The sequence below is a fragment of the Sabethes cyaneus genome, chromosome 2, assembly GCF_943734655.1.
Source record: "Sabethes cyaneus chromosome 2, idSabCyanKW18_F2, whole genome shotgun sequence".
Lineage (NCBI taxonomy): Eukaryota > Metazoa > Arthropoda > Insecta > Diptera > Culicidae > Sabethes > Sabethes cyaneus.
Window position 1 is genome coordinate 132,785,477 of NC_071354.1, and position 19,033 is coordinate 132,804,509.

The window sequence follows — 19,033 nt, forward strand, 5'->3', positions numbered from 1 at the left end:
AGATATTCATCATGCAGCAGGAGAAATGAAAGTAATTGTGTGCGGTCACCTGCAGAATCCATCAGCGTAGGCTCGGGAGCCTACGGTTCATTCGGAAAGTCAAGGCTGTACTGTACGATGTACTGTACAAGTGCTTCCGAGGAGTGAGGAGCCCAACAGGATCCTCAAACAATAAACAAAGGCTACAATTCGGTCTGTAGCTGTGCAGCGGGATGGTGACGAAATGCGATTCGATAATGGAAAAGCTTCAGAGAAGGCCGATTCCAGCCAAACCCATGAGTTAAATTCTTAATGCTCTGGCTCGCGGCAGGGTTTGTAGTAGATTCGAGATTGGCTTTGGGGATGGGTTCGTGATAAAAGGTCATGACTTGGCAAGAGATGTATTTCATTGGCATCCGTGTGAAAACTAGTGTTTTGTGACGGATAAGAAATCGGAGATTGCGACGTAAGAAGATATGATGAAATAGACTTTGTGTAACCCCTCGTTTAGAAATGAGCTTCTGTCTTTCGAGTTGAGTGAAGTTGACTGTGGAAGAGCATTAATCACGCACATGTATTTTCGGCTTAATAAAGAAATGATTTACTTACAAAATACCAAATGAGATATGTGATATTACATTGACGACGAGGATTTAAGTATTCGCATTTGTGGAAGGATGGCAAAGGCAGCACAGTTTCGACGGTGATATCGAAGAATGGAACTTACAAGGAACAGCTGGAACATTTTTTCGCGGCGAACCAGATTACAGGGAATATGAAAATCACTGCGAGTTAAAAACATACAAACTGTTGCGAAACCTCTGCACGCCGGACACGCCGGCAACAGAAACGTACGAACAGTTATGTGAACTGCTCTCAAAACATTTTACACCACCGCTGGTGGTGTTCAAAGAGCGTCGAAATTTAATACGGGCAAAACAACGAGAAGATCCGCCGGAGAGTCTGAATGCTTGGGCTGCGCGAGTGAAGAATTTGGCATTTAATTGCAAATTGTGACCACACTTACTACACGATTAACTCAATAAATTCGTTGACGGTCTCGACGGGAAAGCTTTCGAAAGAATCTGCGAAGAAGATGAATACTTGACTTTCGAACGAGCATATGAAATTGCGGTGAAGTACGAACGAGGAAGAGACGAAATCGGCAGCAATTTTTCAAATAGATCGAAAGGTACATGATGTCGAACGTGGACGAACCAATATTGCGGGAGCTGGAGACCAGCGATGTTTGGCGTATAGCCGGCGAGGTCATTTTAAGCGGGACTGCCGATTTAAGAATTACATCTGTCGAATGTGTAACAAATGGGGCCATCTACGAGCGGCGAGTACCTCTAGGAAAAACTTTTTCGTTGGCGGACAGGAGCAAGTAGAACAAAACTCGGAGGACACAGATGAGGTGAACTTGGAGCAAAATTTCATCAGTAAGTGTTCAGTTTGCTGGTAAACGGCTGAATAATGCGTACCGTCGGTGCCTTGTGCACGTGTAGGCATAAAATAGACCCTACAGTGGTTCATAGCCTCTTATTCAGCAACTCCTATTCCTACCGCCTCGTGGTACCAGCCGGGATACGAGCAACTTTGGTGGAGATCGGGTAACCAACCCCGGTGGAAGCCAAGGTCGTGTGCTGACAGGAAAGGAGGGCTCTTTCGAGCTTCGTTAGCCCTCCGGCGAAACAGGGGGTTGGTGTAGCAGGCTTTGCAAGCCGTCACCACGAAAAATACTAAAGCATGGAACGAAGAACAAATATATTCTTACTGGAACAATCGGAATAGACCCACGCGACGAAAAAGGACTATGGATTGGAAACTCGGGACGTGGAACTGCCGATCTCTCAACTTCCAAGGGAGCACTCGAGTGCTCTCCGACGTATTGAAGAGCCGCAAGTTCGACGTCGTAGCGCTGCAGGAGGTGTACTGGAAGAGCTCAACGGTACGCACGTTCAGAGATGGACATACCATCTACCAGAGCTGCGGCAACACACACGAGCTGGGTACAGCTTTCATAGTGATGGGCGAGATGTGGAAACGGGTGATTGGGTGGTGGCCAATCAATCCTCGAATGTGCAGGTTGAGAATCAAGGGCCGATTCTTCAACATAAGCATCATCAACGTGCACAGCCCTCACCTCAGAAGTACCGATGACGACAAGAATGAATTCTACGCGCAGTTGGAGAGTGAATACGACCGCTGCCCAAAACATGATATCAAGATCGTCATCGGGGATTTCAATGCTCAGGTCGGCCAGGAGGAGGAATACAAACCGGTGATTGGAAGGTTCAGTGCACACCAGCAAACCAATGAAATGGGTCTAAGACTTATCGACTTTGCCGCCTCCAAGAATATGGCCGTAGGTAGTACCTTTTTCCAGCACAGAATCCACCATAAGTACACCTGGAGGTCACCAAACCAGACAGAATCACAGATCGACCACGTTTTGATCGACAGTCGGCACTTCTCAGACATTATCGACGTCAGATCTTATCGAAGCGCTAACGTTGACTCGGACCACTACCTAGTGATGGTTAAGATGCGCCCAAGACTCTCCGTTGTGAACAACATTCGGTACCGACGCCAGCCTCGGTTAGATCTCGCGCGGCTGAAGCAGCCAGACGTCGCCGCAAACTACGCGCATTCACTCTAAGCTGCACTGCCGGAAGAGGACGAGCTGGACGAAGCCCCTCTCGAGGACTGTTGGAACACTATCAAAACAGCCATCAGCAGTGTAGCGGAGAGCTCCATCGGGCATGTGGCCCGGAATCAGCGGAACGATTGGTTTGACGATGAATGTAGGAGGGTGATGGATGAGGAGAACGCTGCGCGGGCGGCCAAGATGCGCAGTGCCACACGTCAGAACGTGGAAAGACACAAACAGAAGAAGATGCAGCGAAACCAAATCCTTCGGGAGAAAAAGCGCAACCTGGAAGAGCAGGAATATGCAGAGTTGGAGCGGCTGCATCGTTCTCAGGAAACGCGGAAGTTCTACCAGAAACTGAACGGATCCCGCAAAGGTTTTGTGCCGCGAGCCGAAATGTGTCGGGATAAGACTGGCAGTATTCTGACGGACGATCGTGAGGTGACGGATAGGTGGAAGCAGCACTTCGACGAACACCTGCGTGGCGCCCAGGCGGAAAACCATGGCGGCGGGGAAAGCGATTTCGACGGTGCAACAAACGGGGAAGAGGTGCCAACCCCAACGATAGGCGAAGTTAAGGAGGCCATCATGCAGCTAAGGAACAACAAGTCAGCTGGAAAAGATGGCATCGGAGCGGAGCTTATTAAAATGGGACCAGAAAAGCTGGCCGTTTGTCTGCACCGACTAATTGTTAGAATTTGGGATACGGAACAGCTACCGGAGGAGTGGAAAGATGGGGTTATCTGCCCGATCTACAAAAAGGGCGACAAGTTGGACTGTGAGAACTATCGAGCGATCACCGTTCTCAATGCCGCTTATAAAGTGCTGTCCCAAATCATTTTCCGCCGTCTATCACCAATTGCGAATAGATTTGTGGGAACTTATCAAGCCGGCTTCGTCGAAGGTCGGGCTACAACGGATCAAATATTTACACTGCGTCAAATCCTCCAAAAGGGCCGTGAATACAGAGTTCCCACGCATCATTTATTCGTTGACTTCAAAGCCGCATATGATACCATCGACCGGAAAGAGCTATGGAAAATCATGTACGAGAACAGCTTCCCCAGGAAGCTCATCAAACTGATTAAATCTACGATGGATGGTACGCAGTGCTGTTTTCGGATTTCGGGTGGATTGTCAAGTTCATTCGAATCACACAGAGGGCTTCGTCAAGGTGATGGTCTTTCATGCCTGCTGTTCAACATAGCGCTACAAGGTGTTATGAACCGAGCGGATATCAACATGCGGGGCACGATATTCAACAAATCTAGTCAATTCGTCTGCTTTGCCGATGACATGGATATTATCGGCAGAACATCTGTGGCGGTGGCTGAACAGTACACCAGACTAAAGCGCGAAGCAGAAAAGATTGGGTTGAAGGTAAATACGTCTAAAACAAAGTACATGCTGGCCAGCGGAACCGAGGCCGAACGACGCCGCTTGGGCAGTAGTATATTGATCGACGGCGATGAGTTTGAGGTAGTCGATGAATTTGTCTACCTTGGCTCACTGGTAACGGCGGACAATGATACCAGTCGTGAGATTCGGAGGCGTATTATCAGCGGAAGTCGTGCTTACTATGGGCTCCACAAGCAATTGCGGTCGAGCAGACTAAGTCCCCGTACAAAGTGCACCCTGTACAAGACGCTTATTAGACCGGTTGTTCTCTACGGGCATGAAACATGGACAATGCTCGAGGAGGACCTGCGAGTGCTCGGAGTTTTCGAACGACGAGTGCTAAGAACGATCTTCGGCGGCGTACAGGAGAACGGAGTATGGAGGCGGAGGATGAACCATGAACTCGCTCAGCTCTATGGCGAACCCAGTATCCAGAAGGTGGCTAAAGCTGGACGGATGCGATGGGCAGGGCATGTTGCAAGAATGCCGGACAACTACCCTGCAAAGATGGTGTTCGCCTCAAATCCGGTAGGAACAAGACGACCAGGAGCGCAGCGAGCAAGATGGTTAGACCAGGTGGAGCGAGATCTGGCGGAGAGTACTCGGTGTCCGAGGAATTGGAGAGCGGTAGCCCTCAACCGAGTTACATGGAGAAATTTTGTTCAACAGGCTTTGTCTTAGGACGGCAAGCCACCTAAGTAAGTAAGTAAGTGTTCAGTTTACGCTATTGAGGCACTAAGGTTGGATGTTGCTATAGAGACAGAGGTAGTTATTAGCAGTAGGAAATTTAGAATGCAGTTGGATACAGGAGCAGCGGTGTCAGTGATTTCTCTGTCGAACAACCTTAATTGCAAAATGAGGTCGACGGATTTATGATTGACGGGCTGCGGCGAAGAACAGCTCAATGTTATGGGCGTAATTGAGCCATTAATTAAGTTCAACGGGATTTGTAAAAAACTTACATTCTCAGTGGTGGAAAACGGAAAACCTCCGTTGTTAGGAAGAAATTTTGTGTATACTTTCAACCTAAAAGTGTCGGTCATTAATGCAATCGGAAGTAAAACGGATCAAATGTTACAGGAGTTAGTTGACAGATATCAGTGCTTATTTAGCGACGGTTTGGGAGCTTACAAATATGGCTCTATCAGAAACGAGATGGAACGGGATACCCAACCGGTTTTTGAGGACACCAAGACCGGTATCGTACAAACTACAAACTGGTCGACAAAGTTACATCTGAGTTAGATGCAATGGAAAGAGATGGAGTGATAACGAAGTGCGACAGTTCAAAATGGGGTACACCGTTGGTACCGGTGCTGAAGGGCGATGGAAATGTTTGGTAGTATGGAGATTATCAACTACCATTAACCGTCATATAAAAGACGTAATTCATCCCCTGCCTACAATTGACGAAGTGTTCAGTAAGCTTAATAGCGGAAAAAAGTTCAGTAAGCTACACCTTTCAAAGTGCTACAATCAATTTGAGCTCGATGAAGAGTCTCGGGAGCTATGCGCCATATCTACCTGTAAAGGGGTATATGAAATGAACCGTCTTCCTTTTGGCGTACGTCCCGCGTCAGGTATCGTTCAACGGGCACTTGAAAAGTTATTTTGCGGCATACCAAATGTGCAAAACTTTTTAGACAATGTGTTGGTTACCGAAAATTCTGACGAAGAGCATTTGGAAAATCTGGCGAAATTATTTGAAGTGCTAGAAAAAGCATGATTGAAACTCAATAAGTAAAAGTGTCAGTTTTTTAAGCATAAAATTAACTACTTGGGTCACGTAATAAGTGCGGAGGGTTTGAAAAAGACGAACGATACAGTGAAAGCTATTTGAGAAGCTCCACAACCAAAGAACATTCAAGAAGTAAGATCATTTGCGGGGCTGATTAACCATTATGCATGGTTTGTAGCACAACTAGCGGAAATTATGAGCCCTATATACATACTTCTTAAAAAAGGAGCCAAATTAATTTGGTCGAAGGAGTGCCAAGTCGCTTTCACAAGAGCAAAAGAAGTGTGCAAAGATGTCACCTTGGCGCATTTTAATCCAAACGCAAAATTGATTTTAACATGTGATCCCTCAATGGAAGGAGTGTCGGCTGTTTTAGCCCAGAGAGAACACAATGATGGGGAAAGACCAGAGTCCTCGACACAGAGATCTTCGACTCTTCGCTAAATCCCGCCTATTTACAGGTAAACTCATTTAAGAGTGTACGTGACGCCTTGGCGGAACCTAGAAATACTCAGAGTATAGAAATTGCTGATATATACCGCACGCACACTTCGCGTTTGTTACGTGGTTTGTTTGTATTTCCAAATTTTTCACGTTGCACACAAACCACTACCCAGATAACACAAAATCGTAATAGAAAGTTCACATTAAATCGTTTTCATGTCAATTTCACATTAGAATTGTATAATGATTAGAGTATGTCAAATCGAAGTGAACAATAAGTTGTTTTGCAGTCGTGCGCGTCTTCATATACAATTCATGACTGTGAATTATAAAGCAGGATAGACAACTGCAATATTTGATTATATCTTAATCATATATTCAGAAGTATTTAGTTGCGTGTTATAAAAACTGCGCAAAATAGAAGTACAAATAGTTGTTAAAATTTTCGCACGTATATCACCTCCACTTTGGTACATATATGTTCTTATATGGCGTGAAATATAACTTTTTCGTTCAGATATGATTTCGTATACCTCAGTTGCAATCGAGATATACAAACCAAATGGTTTACTGGGCTGTCGCTGACGTTCACTGCAGCTCGATATAGAGATGTCGATGGGGTGCATGCGTTCACGGTCCGGCTAGGCAGCCATGTTTTTGCAGCCAACATCTAACTATTTGCGTAAATGAAACAGCATGACCCCGCTATACGTTCTGTTCGTTTCACTCTGCAAAGCCGGTATGCTGGCAGATGGGTATTATTTTCAAATCTTATCTTCAAAGCCAGATTTTTGCAAATAATACCCACGCCGGCAGTTAGATGTTGGCTATAGCACTGACGAACTGACATGACACATAGAAGAAAATCCTTTAAAAACCATCGTCCTACACATTTGGCCTGCACACTAGCACCCTCTGTTATGCATGTTGCGGAGTAGCTTGCATTTGCAGGGTTTCATGCTGTAGGGTTTGTTGGTTTTATACTGAAAACTCGATGCAACACTCGCGCGCCGCGGTGTGGCCATGTTACGAAACATGCTTTTTTGAAAAATGAGTAGTTTTTGATTGGACGATGGAATTAACGCGAGTGTCCCGTCTGTTTGTCAGTGATACATCCATCTGCATGTCACCGAAAAGTCGTATGGAAAATCAAGTAAAAAAACGTAAGAAAACGGAATGAATAAATCTTTAATGAATGTTACTTGTTTCGGAACCTACCTCCGAGTATTCATACACGACCCAGGACAAACTATATTTCCCACAAGAGGTTTATTGTTTCAGTCTTCCTCTTGTGACGACAAACAGACCACGAAAATCATCACCGTAATTTAAATTTTGGTTGGAATAAACATGTTTATGGTTGAAAATAAATAAACTTTTAGTTGGGATCAACTGATATTTAATTTGAAACAATAATATCGAGATAATCAAGTTGAAATAATGTGTAAAAGTCGTTACATTCAACTAGATTTGTGGATTTAATGCAATTTCGATGTTAACGTAATCAAAACTTTAGTTTGGCTCCAACCAAATATATGGTTGTTTTAAACTACTGTTTTACCTGACTCACTGCGAATATGCGTATTATTGAAATAAAACGTAACCATACGTTTTATTCGTTTATAACGCATATGCAGTTAATATCGATAACAAACGATTTTTTATAAGTTGTGCTTTTGTTATTGCATTTAATTTGTAAAAAGTTGCATAAATAACAATTTAGTTTCACAATACAATTATTGCGTACTACTGGCACATGAAATATAACGTTTAAGTACGTTATTTTTAGTGATCAAAATTAACGATATTTTCGATACAAGGGCGATATTTTTTGAAACCTTTCGAACCAACACGATCCGGCGAATACAACGCATATTCGCTATTAGAGTGACTGTATACAGAGTGGCGACAATGTCAAAATTGGAATGATAATTATCTGTCAGTGTCATTCCAATCGAGCAGACGACCTATCCAACGCGTATGCAGGAAAGAGAAAGAAAAACCTTGGAAAAACCGCATTGCATACATTTGGGATGACTTGTCGCCACTCTGTATATAGTCACTCTATTCGCTATGTGCGCGAAACGGTGCTGCCACCTTCCCAAGTTTGTTCTATTTGTGAAGTCTGTGCACAGGTTTGTTAAAGAGTGAAAAGGATAGATAAAACTTTGCACCAAATCTTCACAAACTTTCCATATGGCAGTTCCATGAGAGTACAAGAGATCGATTTGTGCTTACATAGCGAATTCGCAGTGAGTCAGGTAACACAGTAGCCACATTTTTCTCCGTGTAGTTAAAAAGCATAAAATAAACAAAATTCTTGTAAGGAAAACTTGGCAACGCTGCTCGTCAATGACATATAATGTTCAATGACCAGTATAGTTGTCAAACTGCTCGAAAAATGGCTTGTGTCGGCATCGATGGGCATATTCGAGTAATGAAGATCATTGTGTTTGCAAGCCACGCCAAGCCTGAGTCGAAAAAGTGAAAATTACAGTAAAGTGATAACAAACAGTGATTGAATTCATTGCTTTTATCTGGAATTATTTAAGTAAGTATAGTTTTCTTCGAATATGTTATTTATAAAACCGGAAAATAAACGTTAGTTGCAATAGCCGGCAGAATTTCTGAGGCTGCATTTCATTGCCGCTGACGAACAGCGCAAAAAAAACGTGCGCTTTGCAAATGTCGCTGAAACGTAAAGATCCGGTATTTAATCTTGTTAGCAGATTGTGTAAATGAATGGCGTAAATAAAAGTTATCTTTAAATAGTATTCTAGGTGGAAGCAGTGAATTTTTTCAATTTTTGAGTCACGCATGAAAACTTGTACACATTTTTAAAATGGCGCATCAGAAACAGAAAAATATGTTGCTTACAAAGTGAAGGTCAACTTTCAGAAGCTGTATCATTTAATTGTTTGGAAGCCGAAAATATGATCAGATAGTATCTCTGATTTGAAATTCTTGTTACGTAATTCAGGATCAACAAAAATATGATATTCTTATCTCGGTTTCAGTGGTGCCATTCCACCTGGTTTACAAAATAATCATTAGCAACCGAAGATAGGAAATTATAAAAAATATAAATTAAAACTGTTTTGGAATCTTGCATGAAATTTAACTGATAATAGAAGAAATTTCTAACTATCATGTTAATACAATTTGCCGTGCTTGTGCAAATGGATTGTATTCCGTACTTCCCACCAAACTGGACTCAGCAGTTTGAAACTGCGATCAAACTGCGACATACTGAAATTACTGTAGTCAGAGAGAGAAAGAGCAACAACGGAAATGTTGCAATTTCGTACCGACATATACATTGACATTAGGGAAAATAATCCAGATTTAGCTGCCAGGCACAATGAAGTAATTTGCTGTTTCGTCACTAACCAGAATGACATTAGCTGAGGATCGGTTATGTAGGAGTGAGAGGGGAGCGAAGAGTGGAGGAGAAGATCCGGGAGTTTGATATTTGATGTTTTTGATATTATTCCTACAGCAAACAGCCTCAGCGAGGGCCTCAGCTAATGTCAAAAAATCTTTATATGTGTGCGTGGTGGAATACTTCATATATAAATTTATATCCGTGGATTAGCCCCCGCTAATATTACCTTTAATCTGGACATTTTCAATCTGAACCCTGATAATATGAATGCGTTCACATTAAAAAATGATCTTACCCAATTGACGGTTATGTTGACCGGCTAAATTGAAAAAAGAACACGGAGAATAAAAATGTAGTTTCAACCATATTTATGGTTGTTTTACGCACAAACAAAAATTTCGTTTTGTTTCAAACAGAAATGTATGATTGAAATGAAAATATTTATTGTTACATCAATGTCAACTTCAAATTTGAAAATACTTTACTTTTAATTCAAAACTGTTATTTACTTGATTCAAACAGAATCTCGTTTGGAAACAACAATATTTTCAGGTTGTTATAAAAATATTTTATTGAGGCTTAAAACAACAATCATTTTGTTTGAAACAAACTTTTGGAGCTTTTTCGCTCCGTGAAAGTATTGCGACATTTGCCCCTATTTAGACTACCCCGATTTACACGATTATCACAGTCGAATCTCGCACACGATTTCGCTCAAAGAATATGAAGTGAAAAAGAAGGGGAAGAAAAAAAAGAAGTCAAACTCATTAGAAGATCAAACTAAAAGCTACTTTAGTGTCAGATTACCACTGCAAAATGCTGCACGTTGCATTAAATGATTATCACAGTAGTCTAAATAGTCATAAAAGAGGGCAATAAAATAATTCCTCTTGTTTAGCAGCTTTGGAAATATAGCTTACTAGCTGACACGACAAACTTCGTATTGCCACAAATCCGACTGAGTTGTACGTAAATCGTGAATCTCGGATGACCTTTGTCACAATCTCGAGTTTTGCAAGTTTCTGGGGAGTTCATGGGTGTTTTAATAACCCTTTATAAGGCCGTGGCAATAAAATTGCCACCAACGAAAATTATTTGTTTTGCGTCTATAATGACATCAATATAATTATAGAAGCAAAATAAAAAAAATTTGTTGGCAATATAGTTGCCACTGCCTTATAAAGGGTTAATATACAAATTTTCCTCACAGTAAAGTAGAAAAAAACCCCCCATTGCTTAACCTGATAAAATAAAGCGGATAACATTTAAATACTCGCCATCATTACAAACTATTTCGCCAAATACCATTTTGTGGAACACCAAATGTCGGTTGATCATAACGCGGAATATAGAGTTTCGCAGAATACCAGTTCACGTAAAACCTTACGCGGAATGTACCATTTCACGGAAAATCTCTTCGTAGAAAGTACCATTTCGCAGGGGTGATCCAACTGAAGGAAAGTTATAGAGGTCAGTAGATACAGGAAAATAAATAAACCTAGACAGAGGTGATCTCTTCGGGGGGCTGGCCCCCCGCAGTGGCCGACACTTCCGACGGCAGGTCGCCGGCAACACTCGCGGTCTGTGGTCGTCTCGCGCTGAATTATCTAATGTTACTATTGATAGTTTTTGGTGGTCTTGTTATTGACTAATGTTTTATGAAAGAGTCCAAAATTTCTCGAGTTCGATTAGTTTTTGAGTTACGCATAAATTTCTGTTTTATTTGTATGAGAGTCCTTATCCCCCTACCACAGGGGTGAGGGGTCTCAAACCATCATAAAAAAAATCCTGCCTCCAAAACCCCCCACATGCCAAATTTGGTTCCATTTGCTTGATTAGTTCTCTAGTTATGAGAATATTTGTATTTCATTTGTATAGGAACCCCCCTCCTATACCCCCCTCCCATTTGTATAGGGATATAATTTCCCTCCTAAAGAGGGAAGGGGTCTCAATTCACCATAGAGAAAAAGTTGCCTATAAAAACACCCACATGCTAAATTTGGTTCCATTCGATTAATTAGTTCTCGAGTTATGAGGAAATATGTATTTTATTTGTATAGGAACCCCCTTCCGAAGTGGGGAGGAGTCCTAATTCACCATAGAAAAAATTCCTGCCTCCAAAAACCTTCACATGTCAAATTTGATTCCATTTGTTTGATTAGTTCTCGAGTTGTGAGGAAATTTGTATTTCATTTGTGTGGGAGCCCCCCCTCCTAAAAAGGTAAGGGGTCCTAATTCATCATAGAAAAAATGCATGCCTCCAAAACACCCACATGCCAGATATGGTTCCATTTGATTAATTAGTTCTCGAATTATGAGGAAATTTGTATTTCATTTGTATAGGAGCCCCCCTCCTAAAGTGGGGAGGGGTCCTAATTTACCATAGAAAAAATTCCTGCCTCCAAAAACCTTCACATGCCAAATTTGGTTCCATTTGTTTGATTAGTTCTCGAGTTATGAGGAAATTTGTATTTCATTTGTATGGAAGCCCTCCCCTCTTAAATGGGAGAGGGGTCATAATTCCCCTTCTAAAGAGGGGGTCTCAATTCACCATAGAAAAAATTCTTGTCTCCGAAAACACCTACATGTCAAATTTTGTTCCATATGCTTGATTAATTCTCGAGTTATGCAGAAATTTGTGTTTCATTTGTATGGAAGGCCCCCCCTCTTAGTGGGGTGATGGATCCCTAACCATCATAAGAACCTTCCCTGGCACCAAAAACCCCTACATGCAAATTTTCATTCCGATCGGTTCAGTAGTTTTCGATTCTTACCAATACACATTTATCCGAGGCTGAAGTTAGAGCGGGCTACTCACAAACACATTTCATCTGAGGCAAAGCTTGTGGGCTAGATGAGATGTTGGCTACACGAAAAATGTATGGTAATGACATTTGTGACAGTAGGGTGGTATAGTCTATACCGTATAGATTTGTATGGGACCTCTTAGTGGGGGGAGGGGTCTCTAACCATCATAAGAACCTTCCCTGGTCCCAAAAACCCCTACATGTAAATTTTCACGCCAGCCGGTTCAGTAGTTTCCGATTCTATAAGGAACATACGGACAGACAGAAATCCATTTTTATAGGTATAGATATGCAACTTAGCTGTCGCCAGCACCCAACATAGACCGTTTTAGTGTAAATTGCCGAACAAATTTCCTATCTTTTACAATCCGGTCGTTGAGAATTCACGCAGATTTTATACGTTTCCAAATATTCAACTGACCTCAAAGTCCCTAGACAAATATTGGCGCTGGTGTACCAATTGATTGTGTCTCAACTCTCAAGCACAAAATTGTACTTCCGATAAAACGGCAAACGATTTTTCTTCGGTACCGCGTACATTTATCCTAGTGTCGGAAACAGTGCACTATATAGCGCGCCAATTTTGCTATACAGTGCACTACTTTCACACTTCAATTTTTTTACCAAAATCTGAGCAGCCGAACGTTCGGTAAAATTCGATGGTGCCAAACGACGTTTACGGATCATTAGTAATGTGTGTGTGTGTGTGTGTGTGTGTGTGTGTGTGTGTGTGTGTGTGTGTGTGTGTGTGTCTATCTTATCTATCTGCCACTGTCCGGTAGTGATATGAAAAAAAGGTAACTGCAGTGATGGTTAGTCCATGCAATTATCTTAGTTTCGTGTTATAGATGGTGTTAGCTCTACTGACTATCCAAAGACCCATGAAGAATTACTGAGTACTTGCAGCGCATTCCGGAATCATTTTCTAGTCAGCAAGCCCCGCCAGAAGGTAATACCTACTAGAATCATGAATTTTACTATTACATTCGGACTTTCAACTCGTTTGGTAAGTTATTACCAAACGAGTCGACCCGTATAGGGTAACATGAGAAAAAATTCGACTTGAAACGATCTTACCAAATTGCTGATTGAGTCAATATAATATTTTCTTACTTATCTTACGTCATTTGAGTTGTTTCCATCAGTGCATCTAATAGCCGATAAATAATTAATTTTTCCTTCTTTCCATGTGCATTATTTAAACTTAGTACGGCCAAACTTTTACTGTATAGGTGCTTGTTGAACTAAAACGAAACAAATAATTGAACTAAAATAACATATTAAGCTTACAAGGCCGTGCGGCTCAACCGTTTGCCTAAAATCTCAGTTTTGAGATCAGGCAGCCGGGAACCACGCAGCATCGCACCTCCTAGCTTAGCTACTCAATAGAGTATTACCGAGTATGGTCGCGTGGAGGCGCTAGGTAGGAGCTTGGGCTGGCGAAAGCTATGTTTGCCTTCCCCATTTCATACCCGCGGATCATTAGTAATGTTTGCCGTTTCAGAGTTCGGTAAAATTTACGGTAATTTACCGAACTCGGTACTTTTTTTAAGTGTGTTCGACACTAGGTTTAATATACAGTACGGAAGAAAAATCGTTTACCGTTTTTTTGGAAGTCAAATTTTGTGCTGGCGACAAATAGTACTACTTGGTACTTACATGTTGCATGTTATAACTTACAAGTTTGATATCAATTAAACAATTATACAATAAGGCCATTACAAATATTTAAAAAAAATTTGTCCCTTCGGTGTTGGGCCAGTGAAGGGGAGGGGGGTCGAAAAAAAAACAAAGAGAATTTTTTAATCGAGCAAAAAAAATATGGATTTTAGGCATTTTTAGTTGAAGTTTAAACGTGAATACCAAATCTATTCTTGCTTTTAAGATATACGTTGTTTTTTTTTATGCTAAAATCTACGAACAAAAAGGCAAAAACGAAAGAAAATTTTTTTGGCCGAGTTTCGGAAATTCCAGTGTTTGAACTTCCATTTCTATTTCGTGCTAGAAGCGTTAACTCAACTCGTGCACTCATTTTTCGAGTTTTCCAGGCAGTAGAGCCCACAGACAATTGATTTTATAAAAAAATTTAACTCATCCTACAAATTATTTTTTTGCCCCCGATTTTTCAAGCCAATTTCCAAGGCGGGTGGGGGGGGTTGACAAAAACTTTGAAAATTATCTGCAATGGCCTAATTTCTCCGACCAATGATCGATATCATTGAGCACATCAAGCAGGCCAATTTTGTCTTTCTTGTTCATCACAACTAAAAAATATCATTGAATAAAAAACGAGCGCTAGTCAATTAAGCAAGTTTGATGATAAAAATAGCTGCTGCCAAAACTGGAAATGCACTGAAAATTCCAAATCACTGTATGAAGCTAATAGCGAATTTGTTTATTCAATCCGGGTTGGAACTGGATGAATTTTTTGTGTTCATTTACTCCTATCTGACATAAAATTCATCCGGTTCCAACCCAGATTGAATAAACAAATTCACTATAAATCTAACCAAACTACCATTGGCGCTACCGAGCAAGCTGTCACGCAACGAGCATATTTTGTTATTCTTCACGAATGCCTCGCGAGGAATAATATGCATGCTCTTCATAACGCATCCTCGCCGTTGATTCATCAACCAACTCATCCAGTAACACTGACTTGCTTCGAAAAATGAACGAATGATGTAGCTAACAGTAAAGTAATAGCGAATTTGTTTATTCAATCCGAATTGGCACTGGATGAAACTGTTTGTGTTCATTTGCTTCTTTCTGACATAAAATTCCAGTTCCAGTTCCAACCCGAATTGAATAAGGTTTTGCAAGGTGACGTCACGAATGAACGCAATTCATCCATTTGACATCCACTCGTGGTTTGTTTACTATTTGTTAGGCAAACACAATATGCATAAACTACAGTTAAACGTTTTAAAAGCGTATTGTCCAGCAGTGTCGCCCTCTAAACTACTCGGAATGGCAGTTTTTGTGCTTTTCTGCCCTGCCGCAGACGCCTTTAACAATATTCACTTTAATCATTTTAACCCGCATTCTAAGTCGATGTGAACAAACCACTGATAGACGTCAAAAAAGCGAGGTTATGCTCGCCCGTGCAAAACCTTATAAACAAATTCGCTATAAGATTCATCTAATGAATATATGCAAGTAACTTATCGAAAGACATCCATTCGTTCAGTGCTTGTGTACTAGCTTCACAGATTGCATGCAATGAACATTATTTTGTGCAATGTTCCTGACATAACTGATATCGTTCATATTCATGAATATATTCACCGATCTGCAAGCTTGGTGCCTCAGGTTCATTATACGGACATAAGGACAACTGTGCACGAAGGATAAACTAGGATAATATACGCGAACGATGATTAATAGACGATCTTGCGATCATGACCACGAGTCAAACTTGAACAACTTAAGTGCTCTTGGTCTGAAGAGTTACGTTCGCTTGGCCGATCATTTGACCAGCTTGCGAGTCGGAACGGGATCCAATTAGCAATGTGCTGCGGCCTATCAGTTTTTTTATAGGAGCCTGACCACTAGTTAGATCTATTGTGGTATATTCCGATTTCCTGTTTATGCATAATAAGTTCGTTCCATCACTATGAGTAAAAGTGTTGGCGGCCTTTTGAATTTGCATTTCCCCCCAAGAAGGTATGATTTCCGTCATGAACTTCAAGCCCTTTTTTTGTTTCAGCAGACCGTATCTTGCTAGGCGTTAGAACGCCCTTTCCGAGAATACGCAGTCTTCGCTAAATTATTGCGCTGCACTGAAACAGTATATGTTCCGAGGTCTCAACCTCAAAATTACAGAAACGACATATATCATCTGTCAGCTTACCTATATTTTTGAGGTGATTTCTGCTCGGACAGTTTCCGGTTAAAAGACCGGTTAGCGTGCTCAGATCTAGTTTATTCAAACTGAGTAAGCTGCGTATGGTGCTTGTGCATGACGTAATGAGACGCTTTATTGCCCAAGTAACAATTTGGGTTTTATTTCACTCATGAAAATGTTCATACTTGCCCATGAAAGAGGAGGAGGTGGTATAGAAAATGTTTATGCAGACAAGGTTTTTTTTTAATAAATTGTGACTGTTGACCGCTGCGCTTAATTGGTTTTGAGGTACGGTGCTGGCCTAACAACCCAACCGTATGTTCGAATCTCGGCAAAGCGGTGCTGGTAGGATTTTTGCACTAGCCCCGTAACTGTCCTATACTCTATTAGCCCAGCCGGGTGTAAAGTCTGTCGATAAAAAAGGGTCAAGTCTTATAGCGTTTTTGTGTTTGCTTAGGTCCAACTTAGGTTCGTTCTAGTTCCAATCGAGCGGTTTTCAAAACGTTTTTTTTTACCTAGGTTGAACTTAGTTTCGTTCTGGGTTGAACTTTTTTTTAGACGACGAGTTCGCTCTGGGTATTTTTACAGTTTCAACCCCGCCATGAGCAATACACTGACAACCTAAAAACGTTTGTTTATTCTCCCGAAAATGCTTGTTTATTCAAAATTTCGCGAAATGGTTCACAACCTCTCAGTGGTCGAGTTGGAAAGTTGGAACTAGTCCAGGTTAAAAAAAACAAAAACGCTATTAGAAACGACGTTTAAGGTGAAATTAGTCGTCATCGATTCTACCAATTTCAAAAGCAGTTTTTTTGTTTAAAATAAAAATTCTGTTCATGAAAAATATATGCTGTGTTTAGATTGGCAAGAAGAATGCAGTATTTACATTTTTATAAACAGAATCCCGCTTTTGGGCCCAAAAACTGCTTCCGAAATTGGAATCTCGGACGAAAAGTTAATGACTGCTGATTTCCCGTTAAGCTCAAGGCTCTGCTTTTTCCCTGTTGAATTGATCAGTGATTTTTTTTAGCTCAAATAAAGTTTCGTCTTCTGAAAAAATCACTTCTGGCGATTAAGAACATAGGACCGGAAAAATTCAAATTCAATACTATGAATTGAACACAGATTTGATCAAAACATTTGATTTTACATCCCTGGAGGCAAGTGTTGACATAAACGCATACATCATGCGTTATCAGAGCGCATATCTTGCGTCCTTGTTGGAAGGAGATGTATATTTATTATTCTAAGATGCTGATTATCGAGCCTGAATGTTCGTTCACGTAAGCTTATTTCCTTAAGTTTTACTTTTGTTTTACTATATAATAACAAAGATTTAGAAATTGGACGAACATAGAACCAAGGCCCCTGAGGGCCAACTGCCAAGTACCACTCGATAGGGTTCGACAAACTGAGTAAAGTTTGCATGTGTGTATGTATGTGTGTGCAGTTGAATTATGTCCCGAAAACGTCATTTTTTATCTCAAATAACAAGTGAAATGGTATTATAAAGGTTCCGTTTACCACCAGGTGGATTAAATCGAGTGTTTAATTAACTGAAATACTAATTGAAAACAGAATTTAGCACCGTGCATTTATGTCTATTAAATTTCCAATAAAAAATTATCCACGTGGACAAACAGGGAAGCGGGGTGAACGTTCACGGATGTCAATGTTCACGGATGGGAGAAAGGGGGATTGGCTAAAAAATTGTTTTTTTTTTCTGTCTACGTGACATCTGAATGGCTCTTGACCGGAAAATTAATGGTTAACGCCGGCACATTACCGGTCTCAATATTTTTTGACCATAACTTAGGAACAAACCAATTAAAAAACGATTACTCAGCTCAAGCCATTAGAATGCTCTCAGTAACACTTGGAAGACAGTCTAGTGAAGCTGATGATGGTTGAATTTTTTTTTAATTTAATGGTCAGTTCAAAAGCTTTGTGCAAAAACATTGTTTTATGACGCTGCATGCAACTTGTAGCAAAGTAAGTTTCTATATTTCGATTTTGGAATCAGACGTAATTTTTATTCGACAAAACTCGTGGCCAGCTGTTAGATGACAGGATTATTGCGTAGCTGCTAGATACTTGGATACTATTAACTCTAACAGTGACTCGCAGTCGACGACTCGTATACTATTCCCATTATTTGACCAAGGTTCCACCCACACATATAAATCCGATAGTCCAATTTATCTATGTGCGTTAAACGATCGTTTTGTTGCGTAGATTCGTATGCCGTATGTTCGAATCTCGGCTGGGAAAGGCCTAAAGAGTCAATAGCACTAGCCCCGCAATTGTCCTGTACCCTAGCTAGCTACGAAGTCTGTTGAACAAAAAACCGAAGATCAATTTCCGAATGGGGAATGTTAGCTAAGGTTTTGTTTTGCTTGCTATGTTGTAGTCATTGTGCAAATGCAAACACAAAATTTGCGGTTATGCAAGCCGCAACACAATATATTCATTGATTTAAGAAAAGTGTATTGTTAGCTAATATTCTATTATAAAAAACGGGTATGATATAAACTCCTTATAAATGGCACAAAGTAATGCATTGAATTGACTAAATGGATTTTAACGTTTTTAATAGTTACATATTTGCTTAGAAATAACCAAAGCCTATACCTAGTTGTCGGTATCAGTTTCAGAAGTACAAGGACTACATTCACTTTTAAATTATGTATTTGTGCATGCCCAGTTTCATCGAATTATTGAATACAGCGTACATTTCCCCTCTGCTTAGCGCAGACAGATAAAAGTGGACAGTACTTTAGTA

At 40.8% G+C, this 19,033-nt stretch overlaps 1 protein-coding gene across 1 annotated transcript in view; it reads left to right on the top strand.

The window, feature by feature from the left end:
* The first annotated feature begins 8,654 nt into the window (after positions 1–8,654).
* LOC128733916 (heterogeneous nuclear ribonucleoprotein K homolog) overlaps positions 8,655–19,033 on the top strand; it is a 33,431-nt gene continuing 23,052 nt past the window's right edge. Inside the window, exon 1 of the mRNA XM_053827786.1 lies at positions 8,655–8,763. The gene's annotated coding sequence lies outside the window, so the exon portion shown is untranslated. The remainder of the gene's footprint in view (positions 8,764–19,033) is intronic.